Source organism: Bombus impatiens, unplaced genomic scaffold (assembly GCF_000188095.3).
Source record: "Bombus impatiens unplaced genomic scaffold, BIMP_2.2 scf_0054, whole genome shotgun sequence".
NCBI lineage: Eukaryota > Metazoa > Arthropoda > Insecta > Hymenoptera > Apidae > Bombus > Bombus impatiens.
The window spans coordinates 386,922-397,714 of NT_176473.1; the positions used below are offsets into that span (position 1 = coordinate 386,922).

Genomic DNA, 10,793 nt, shown 5'->3' on the forward strand with positions numbered 1-10,793 from the left:
GCCGAATATCCAACGTTTCCATAAAACAAAAGGAAAAAAAAAACGAAAAGAATTCCTGGCCAATTTCCCGAAATAGCCGAATTTTTCGCTTAACTAATCGTAGAGTCATGCTCGATGCGTTAATTTACAGTTCGTTTCAAAGGATCGTCACAAATTTATATTTCCAGAAAACGAAAGGCAAAGGGGAAAGAATTTTTGAACAATTCGTCAAACTATGCGCGTTTTTCGCTTAACTAGCGACGAGCGTGCAACGCGATAAAATAGAACGGCGGAGATGGGTAACACGGCCGCGGGAGAGCGATAGACCGATAGAGCCGTAGACATTGAATCGGCCCCGTGTAGCCAATCATTGGAGGATCCTCCCATTCCCTGTTTAATCGTCTCAGCAACCTGGGTTCCGGCGGCCCGATAATGAATACGCCCCGTAGCGCAGTTAGCTGCATCTGCAACCGACCACCGAGACACTCTTGGCCAGCGCGAAAATTCTCGAAACTTTGATACTCCGTGGCCGTGGTTAAATTTCAACTTTACTTTTGCTGTTGGAGAATAAACGAGATTGAAGAAAAATCATCGAAGGAAGAAGAGAATCGTAGAAAAATTTGGCGACAATACCAAGTTGTTAGCATGGTGGTGCGGTTGATGGAATATTGGCATTGGTTTTGGTTCTATCGTTCGTGGCTGCACGCTTGGAATGTTTGAAGTTATGCGTCGAAGATTGTTTCCAGGTGTTTAGCATTAATTTTCCTTTGTTTCGGAGTTCTTACGGAAGGATTTAACATTAATTTAACTCGATTAATTTTGGAAGGAAAATCATGGTATATGTAACTTTTGTTTTTATGTGAAAAAGATAGATCTTTATCGTCTTTTTAGTGAGCGCTATTTATTATTCGTGTTTGTGATCTAAACCACATTTTTAGGTAATAAATAAAATATGAAAATCTTACAAACATCGTATCTTCGGTGAATATTTATTTATTGCACACAAAGATATCTTTATGATATAGGACAGGCAGCAATACGGTGTTACTATATAATTTTAGTTTTGCCCACGAGAAATTCGTTTTCGTGCGATTCGCGAGAATCGATCTTAGAAAATGTTTCTGTCAGGCACAAGCCGCCGTATAAACCTCCAGCCGTTGATCGGTAAATTCATCTCCAGTTCCTTTCATTGAAACACAGAAAGTGTTCCACACGAGGGAAATGGATTTCTTGTTCGGTCGTGTGTCGCCATGGGAACTGGAACGTGTTTTACAGACTTTTATTTTGATCTCGATGGAGACCGTATGTAAGCTATGTAATTTTCGTGGCAGACGATGAACATAATTTCTGAAACCTCCGAAATACAGACTTTTGCAAACTTTCTTATTTCCTAAAAAGACAGGTAATCCCAATAAAAAATTGTTCATTAGAAATTTCTCTTGTATCATTTGTGTTATACCTTTTGCGTATTAAATTTGCATATTATGTGTATATTTTTCAGATTTGCATATCACATCTGCAAGCTGGTATTCCGTCGTTCTAAGAGCAAAAATGAAAGAAAAATTACGCTCTTGATTTGTTTATATGTTTCTTTATATATAATTCTACTATCTACGTTTTTGAAAATTATAAAACTGGACAATTGTACAATTATAAAACTGGAAACTGTATCGGTTAAACTGTACGTGCTCAGCTACTCTATTAGCCGAATACACCGATCGCGTGAATATCTTCCTGTATTTTACTTCTGGCCATGTATCTCAACGTTTATCAAAGCTTTCGAGAGTTCTAAATTTCGGATCATGTTCAAAGGGATTCGAATTTGCCGCCACATAAAATACAGTACAGGTTCGAAGCGATTCCAAGTGTTTCAGATCTCATCGTCAGACACATCTTCGTGCAAGGTAGAGAGAAGAACTCTAACGATATCTTTCGATTATACTCCGATCATAATTCTCGACGACGATAATCTTCACCTTTTTCAGACATTTCTAGACATTGGTCGTATATCGATTGCAGCAACGAGGTAGAACGCATCTGTACACAGGGTCGTTCGAGTTTGGCATGATTTAACTGCGGAACAAAGTGACGATTTCGCAGGTGGTTTGAGTCGTTTGTAAGCGTCGCGCGTGTCTAATGGTCCCTGTACGTGTAATTACGTTGACAGCCCACGGCAGCGACGAATTGTACGACCGATGTGTGGCGTACGGTGTGCGTCGTCCTAGGGATAGGAACGCTCGCTTCGATCGGTGTCCTGTTTGCCTACTCGATGACGCATTGCCACGAGATCCTCTGACCTTTCCGATTCCAGCTCACGCGTTCCGCTCGACGATCTTCCAAGAGAAATTGCAATGTCAAACTACGTGTACCAAACAGGTTTAGTTTAGGATAGAAGTTTAAAGACTTACCTATATACATAGATCCCTTAAGGTGAAGATATCCAGGGTCTTGCAGTCTTCCTTAGTATTAAGTACTTGCTGTTAACACACACTTGGAAACCTGATTTCGATATAACGCGGAACGAGTTAACCATGTTACAAAAGGCTTGTCTGTAGCAGAATTAGTTGGTATCAGTCGAGTGTTACCTATTAGTTAATATCGAAGAAAAATCGAAGCGATAGGTGTAAAAAGTTTATTTATCGCAATTTGTAATATAATTTTTTTCACAAGAATCGATAGCGTCTGTTTTATATATAAACGTACACGTGTATCTAGAAAACACACGTGTGTGGCATAGTTAGAATAATCTCGTAGAACTTTTTTCCTATAAATTGCAGGCAACGTAAGGATCACACAGGGGGGTAAACACTCGTGTCTAGTTGCCGGTTCGGTGGTATGTTCCGTATGTATGTAACTATACATTGACCAGCTCTAGAATTCCACAGGGACGGAGGTCGCATCTGCGAATACGCACGTACAAGCACTTATGCGTGTTTGTACGTAAATGAAGCTATAAGCGACGATAACGTTAAATTCACCGACGCTTCTGCAACATCTGAAACACGGGAAATATCGGCTTGATTAATGGCGCATTCGTAAATGCTTCGAACGTGTTCCGCCCGAGTTTCGATTCTAAAAGTCACGCACCGTTATGCGTGTATTTTGATGCTTGCGCAGGAAATGTCAAACACGCTGGAAATATTAAAATAGCCTGGAAACGCGGTAAAATATGTTTGCGGTAAAGTATGTGATTAAAGTTACAAATGTAGCCTCGTTTTTGGGTTATTAACGCTTATACAAATTTATTACCGAAGCATGCAAATTTTATATCCTTTTACCATTTTCCTTTTTTTTTCTTTCTTTTTTTTTTGGCGACATTTAAAATTCGTCTCAAAATTGGACGTCGCCACCGTTGTATTGTCACCAGAAAAATATGTCCATCGCTGAGGGTTAACAGCTAAAAGCATTCTCTACCTAAGCCCAATTTTTTTCGCAGAAAGTATGAATTTGCAGAAATACGCACAGTCTACTGGCAATAAAAATCTACTGGCAAATATTCGAATCGAAAGCAACCCCTTAACAATCTGTGGACGCGTGGCCGTCGAGTCGAACGAGGCTTCGATTACGCGAGACAGCCAGGGTGCCGTTCAATTTCGGTGACGTTACGTCAGTCGACATTCCGCACGGTTTGCTGACTCGCGAACGGCCGCGCGCTCACCCGCGCGTGCATTTCCGTGTAAACGGTACACGCTCGAAAGTATCGTCTCTCTCTCCGTGAGTTTCGAGTTGTTTCCACGCGCGCACGGTGAAATCAAGCCTCAGCCAGCCCCCTGGCTGGATTTACGCTCGGCCCGCTCGTCTCCGCCGCATACTTCTCGACGTTATGGCAAAATTGCCTGGCACGTGTGAACGAACAGGCGTACGCGCCGAATGCGTGTGAATCGTGGCAAGAATCCCTGTGAATAAATGTGAGCGTCAATGTTCGCGTGGCCAGCCCCTTTGGCTGCTTGTCTCTCTGTAAAAAATACGAAACACGCTGCAGGGAAATAGCAATTTGTCGAAGAAAGAGATGCAGAAGGGCGATCTGGTTGGCGATGGTAATGTGTTTTTCCAGAAAGAAAGCCTCGCTGTTCGGGGTCATAAGAATTTTGATGGATTTTTATTGTTGCGGTTTATTCAGAATTATAGTCGTCAGGTTTTCGGAATTATAGTCAGAACTATACAAGTTTTTTTTTTTGGATTTGATGTTGATTTTTGGAAGGGGCTAAGCGTACGCTATTTTCACGTAGATCGAGAAACGATAGATGTATCGGTGGGATTTTATTGCCGGACTTTGTTTAGAGATTTACTTAGTATTCAGATTATTTATCTTGGATTATTTTTGGAAGGATTTCAATGTCTGTTATTTTAATAAAAGAATCGTTTATATTTGATTTGTAGAATCTTCGAATTAGTGAATTATCCGTAACTTACTACTGTTTACTTTTACTTACTTTTTTCAACATAATTTACAATTTCACGATTTTTGTTTAATATGAAGTGGCAATAGGAATCATTCACATGTCAGTCACTTTCAGCTAATATACTTTGTAAAAACGTGATCATCCTCGATCATTTCGTACCCGATGTACGCGACACTGTGCTTTTTGTAAGTTACTGATTAATTAAACTTGTTAAGTTTAAATATATTTATTTTCTATGAGTCTATTGATTTGATGAGTCTATTATTTCTATGAGTCTAAATATATCTATCTTCTATTGAGTCTATGTTACAGTCAACCGGAAAAATGTATCGCTACTATCAGTAACTAACAAAAGACAATTTTTTATCACAGAGCGAGGAAAGATTTCGGTCATAGAAGACTCAGATTGTCTTCGATTACAATTTCCATCGATAAGATACTGAAAATCTCGCACAAAGACTTTATATGAACGTGGGTAGACGAACATTAGACGAAATTTCAGTACGCAGATTCGGTTGTACACTTGGTGGATGGCGGAAAATCGGAGTAGACGTTTTGCTACGTGAGCACGAAACTCGCATGCATGATCCCTGGGGCATGTCAGCCCGATCGGACAAGAATGTCAGGTGGTCACGTCACGGACCACCGGCTGTCCATCAATCCTGTCCATGGGGTACATGGGGGTCCCCGTCTCATTTCGATTACGTCGGCATACTGGTTGGATTTCACGTGTAAACTACGACTTACTCCCTTCGGTATTATCTCCCTCTCTCACTAACTTCTCGTCTTATGACCCCGTCATGGGTGATAATAGAGTTCTGAAACGCTGAAGGCATTTCTGGCCACGTACATTCTATAAATGTTCGTTCTGCTGTCCGTTGAATGTAAAAAATGGGCTAGTTTTGTCCCTCGATCCTCGATAGCGCGAACGATTCTTTTAATTTATCCTCAAATTCCATTGATCTTTCTTTCGTCTTTTTGTTTTTGTAATTATTGAGTTTTAAAATTGATCGACAGAGCCGGTTGTAAACAGCGCGAGGGTTTTGAAGTTTAAAATTTTGAAGTAAAAATTTCGCCTATTTTGTTATGGAAAATACGATATGTGGTGGAATATTGGGTACAGTAGAATGTTAATTATAAATATGTACATCGCGAGATATTTGTTGTCTACGCGTGCTAAAGAAGTTTGAATTTAGTAGAGTCTGAATCTACTAAGTAGTACAAACGAAGTATGAACATAGTTTCATTCTAACTCTCTCTCTCTTTCTCTTTTTACAATACTATACTCTATATACTAGTAGATATATTAAAGTGAAATATAATCAGGAAATTGTAAAAAACCCAATCATGAACTTACGTATATTAATCGCGATTCAATAAATTCGTATAGTATATTATACTGAAATTCAGATCACTGTTACTTCGATCGCACCTTGAAATTTTATCAAAAATGTTTTCCTTATATTTTCCCCTACTTTCCACTAAAATATTTCTCGATGTTGTTGCCTGTAGTTCGTTGATGTTTCCAAATTTCTTTTATTAATACTTTTATTAATACTTCTTTTATTAATCTTTTATTAATACATCGATCGATACTGTTATTGTGATTTTACGCAGATTTTTGGCTTCGAGTGGTAGGAATAATAATATTCGATAAAATATTGGAAAAATCGTGACTAAAATTTAGTTGCTTACTGCATAGAATAAAAAATCGAAAGTTCAACAAACTCGAGACGAAGAAAGAAAAGAAAGGTGAGATGATGTAGGTTCGAACGAGGGGGAACAAGTTTCAATATCGATACGTCGGATTGGCTGATGCCCGGCGGCGCGCGCGTCGTGTCGACGATGAAGATCAGAGAGTAGCGAGACGCGTGTTTTCAAAGCGTGCAAAGGATCGGGTGAAATTGGGCGAGATATTATTGAACACGCTCGCTAGCCAGGTGGAAAGGCGGAAAGACTGCGTTCCGGTGATGTACGATCACGACTGCGTGCATCGAAGTAACGTAACTGGCGTGCATAAAGAATTTAGTTGCAGCATCTTTACTGGATGAAAGAGCTGATGTCTGTGAACAGCTCGTTCACGGTGCGCGAAGGAACTCTTTACCAAGGAGTACAATTTTTCGATATATTTCGTTGACGATATCTCGTATTTTGAGGATACATGAAAATATCGATGAATGTATCGTATTAGAATAACGAACAACGTCGATCGAATGAATATTTATATGAAATTGTCTGGAAAATTCACAGCGAAAGTTAAGGAATTTAAGGTATTTTCTCGAAAAACCACTTTTTTCTTTTTTCGTTGATGATGAATCAAGTATAGTAGCTTTTACAGGATTGTAAAAATATTTAATTTTTCGCTCGCGCCCTTTCAAGAAGTTTTGTTAAGACTATAATAAACTATAACGAGACTATTTTTATCCATAGAACAGTGTAACAAAATTGATGCAAAAGTAACGAACTGAGAAGAAAATCTTCCCAGTTCCTAAATGATAATGCAAAAACGAGCAAAAACCATCACTCGGTCAAAAATTACCCTCGAATCGGGCCAAATAATTCCACCTTGCCTTAATTATCACTTACACAATCTCCGAGTTCCATCGCGGCCAATTAGCATTCCGGGTGTGGAGGAAAAAAGCGTCGCTTCCGGAAAGAGAGCCGAGAGAGAAGCAAGCGCAAGGGTTAAATCAATTCGCACGATTCCCCGGCAACAATAAAATTCGTCGCGGTGTCGAATTTTAAAATTCAATTGCTGGTCGGGGCGCGGCGTGTAAAAAGCGTCGAGCGAAGACGAAGGAAAGAAGAAGGAAAAGAAAGGAAGAAAAATTGTAAAAGATGAGAATAACGAAAGAGGAAGAGGATCAAGAGGACGAGCGGTGACAGAGCGCGGGAAAGCACCGAGATTTCGCCGGAAATATTTCCCGCCATTGGCATGCGGCCCGCGATTATTCGTATATTTCGAAAGACCGGTACAAATTGTTCCCGCTTCCGGCCCTAGCCGCGTATCCCTGTCTCCGCGACCGTTTAAAATTCCACGCGCGACCCTGCCCACCGCGATCCAGGATTTTGATTCTCGCCGTTCGACGCCGCTTAGCGCAAACCAATACGATCTTGCGCGCGTTCACGCTCATATTCTTCTTTTTGTTGGAGAATGTGTGCGCCAACGACGTCTCTACAGAGCCGCGTGTACGATCATCGTTCGCCCGCTTGCTTCCCTTTTCCTTCTTCGGTGTGTACTTACGTGATCGAATACGTAAGCAGCCGGCTTTCTCGTTCTTTTACCGCGAATTCCACGATTCGCTTCCACGCCACTCTACCCACCCTTTCGAACTCGCCTACCTGCTTCGATCCGCTCGATGGAAATCCAGATAGAATTCGAGTTATTTGCTGGGATATTTTAGTTGCGTCGGGGGGGGCGAGGGGTAACGTCTCGATCCGCCGCCTCCCTCTACAGCTCCACTCGGCTTCCTCGGCACGACGTCGTCGTTTCCTTCTCGATTGGATTTCTGAGAAGCTTCTTCTTGGAGTACGCGTGACGCTAATAACGATGTCTGGCGAGATCGCCGAGGAGAGGATGATACGTTAATAGACGCGTTTTTGCGTTTGTTTGGTCGACGGACGATGGGGTTGCGTGACGAAGCTTTCGCAGATGAGAATAAAGAAGGAACGATACAGGGAAGATGCTTTAAATCGAACTTTAACTTCGTGATGGTCGACGATATTTCTTAGCGTGCAACTGGGCATTCTTTCAAGTTTTATAATTGTTTACAGTTTCGGAATTTTGTATTTGTTCTATAGTTTTATGTATTTCATTCTTTTGAAGTCTGTAGCGGAGATAGGTGGAATAAGATGACGTAAAATTAGAAGAGTGTCGTATCTCTGACGTCAAGTACAAAGGACGCTATTTTCTACTGTATTCGTGGGTAATAAATTTTAATAATTGTATAATCTCATAGTTCTTTGAACACGGAACCAACTACTGGCTAATTGCAAGAATCGACATAAGTATAATTCGACCATCTTTCGCGAAACGTAGCTCGCGTACGTTGCAAGAGCGCCGAGGGAAAATAATTGAAGGTAATTCATAAAATTGTCCCTCCGTTCAAAGGATAAATACACACGGTCCACGGGCGACTCGCCGAGTCGTTTAATTAAGTCTTCGCGGTGGAACAAGCTTAACGAATGTAAAAGACAGGGTAAATTCGTTCTGCCGTGAACCGCCACGCGGCAGTACGTCTTCCTCGCGAGAGATGTAATTTAATCGCACGATTAAAGCTCCGTGGGAGAAAGAGAGGTCTATAAAAGTGGTGGAGGCGTGGCAAGGGGTTGTGAACGTGAGGGGGTGGAAACGAGAGACGCGTCCCGACAGATAGAAATGGGACAACACCGGACGATTCTTTTGCGACGCGTATTTAAGACGTTTAAGCGTAAAAGCGCGCAGCGCAGCCATTTTTCCTCGGCGAGATAGCGAATACTAGCGTCGTCGTTCTTCACCGTGAACGCATTCGAAACTAAGTCGGCAATCGTAGTTCGTTTCTTTTTTTGAATTTATTTTAATGGTTTTAATGATTTCTTTGGCGATTTCTTCTTTGTGAATTTTTGCTCCTTTTCTACGTGCTTTGCTTGTGTTATTTACGAAGCTTCTCTCAGTGATTCTCATTTATTTAGTTCCTTCCGATTTTTCTTAAACTCATATAAATATCTTCAATATTTGGCTTGTACGTGTATACGTATCTTGTTAGTTAAAATTCCCTTTATCTTGCCATTGTAACTGGAGATTCAAGTTATTCATGAATTTATTATCATAATTATCGAATATTAAATAACATCTCCATATTGTTCTACCGTCGCTATTCTCTTATCGTTCGCTGAAAAATTTGCATCGTTGAAGCTTTCAAAAAGTTGTCTATCCTCATTTCCCTTTATTATTGTAATTTTTAGTAGCGTAACAAGTATGCCGAAAAATGTGCAAATCTCGAACAAATTTCACCGCAAGTATCCCTACCCTTACAAATTCTTCTCTATCGTCGAACCTCCAACGCCAACTTTCATTTTTCACAAATTATTCGGAGAATTCCATCTGAAGAATTAAATCTTTTACTTTTCACCACAAAGCCTCTGCATATTATATACGGTAAACCTGCAGAAACTTTCGCAATTCACAATCTTCGCAAACACCAGCGAACACTCGATACATCGTATGATCGATACGCGAAGCACGTTAATTCCGTATACTTTTTATCGGTTTTAACGAGATCTCGGTTATGATAATGATAATGAGACGATAATCGATAGCCACTCGAGCTCGAGCCGCATTATCGTTCCGTTATCGGTTCAGGTATTTCGCGGTCGGATAATTGAGTTTTTCGCGACGAGTTACGACGACGTTAAAGGCGTGAAAGCCCGCCAAGCTGAGACGTAACACGGGAACGTCGATGGCCTGTTGCGTGTCTATCACTATGAAAGCGGTCATTCGCCACGTACGAGACGCTAGTTTGCGCCACGGTAAAACTGCACCCTGCTAGAGCGGACGTGTTGCCGTGCTCGCGAAATTATGGCGCAGCCCGTTTCAAAAGTGTTCTTGTATAGCGGCCACGACGGCAACTCGTTTCGAAACTGCGCTTTAGCGCCGACGAATGTATCTGATACGGGTTTTCGTGGTCGTTGCGCCATGATCGTTGATACTGACGAGCGAAATCGAGGTTAATGGTTTGCTTAAGTGTAATATTTTGGAATTTGATAGCGATGCTCGTGGTATACTATGGTTTAGGAAACGTTGACGCGGTAATACTTGGTTAATTGTAAGCAAAACGGATGCTTTGTTTATTCGAAGTATTATAAATGTTAATATAGTATAACGACGGGAAACAAAATGTGATGTTCTAGATTGTGTTACAGATAAAACGTAATGCTTCGTATTAGTGTGTTTCAGTGACTTTTCAATATAAACACTCGATTGATTGGTAGATTCTTTCTTTTCTTATATAAGTATCATACGTAGATAAAATATTCTACTGTCATTTTACAACAACGAAATTCCATTACTTTAAGAAATTGTTTGTCAGAGATACCGTTTGAAAATTATTAAATATATGATCTATAGATTAATATTATTCGAAAAACGAAGTGGTTTGTCATCTATTGTTTGTTGGTTCGATAGTGAGCACACTTTTAACGACACGGTAGAATATAAGAACGCGAAATTCTACTTAAGCAGTCGATTATCGTATAAATATTATACGAGCGTGTCGCATCGAGTAAGATTAGAGCAAAGTACCAGAGAAAACGAGCAATTTGTAGCGAGCGTCTGAATAAAGGTTGATGCTGGTTATTTCCGATGAATCGGATATCGAATTGAAAAGAAGGAAAGCAGGATCGCAGAGTGGATTGGAACACTGTCGAATTTGT

At 40.6% G+C, this 10,793-nt stretch overlaps 1 long non-coding RNA gene across 1 annotated transcript; it reads right to left on the reverse strand.

The window, feature by feature from the left end:
* Window positions 1-982: 982 nt before the first annotated feature.
* Window positions 983-10,255, reverse strand: LOC105681828. Its single transcript, XR_002947906.2, has 3 exons — window positions 9,391-10,255; window positions 2,388-3,934; window positions 983-2,312 (listed from the first exon to the last, which is right to left on the reverse strand). It is a non-coding gene; the product is annotated as an uncharacterized LOC105681828 (long non-coding RNA).
* Window positions 10,256-10,793: the final 538 nt, after the last annotated feature.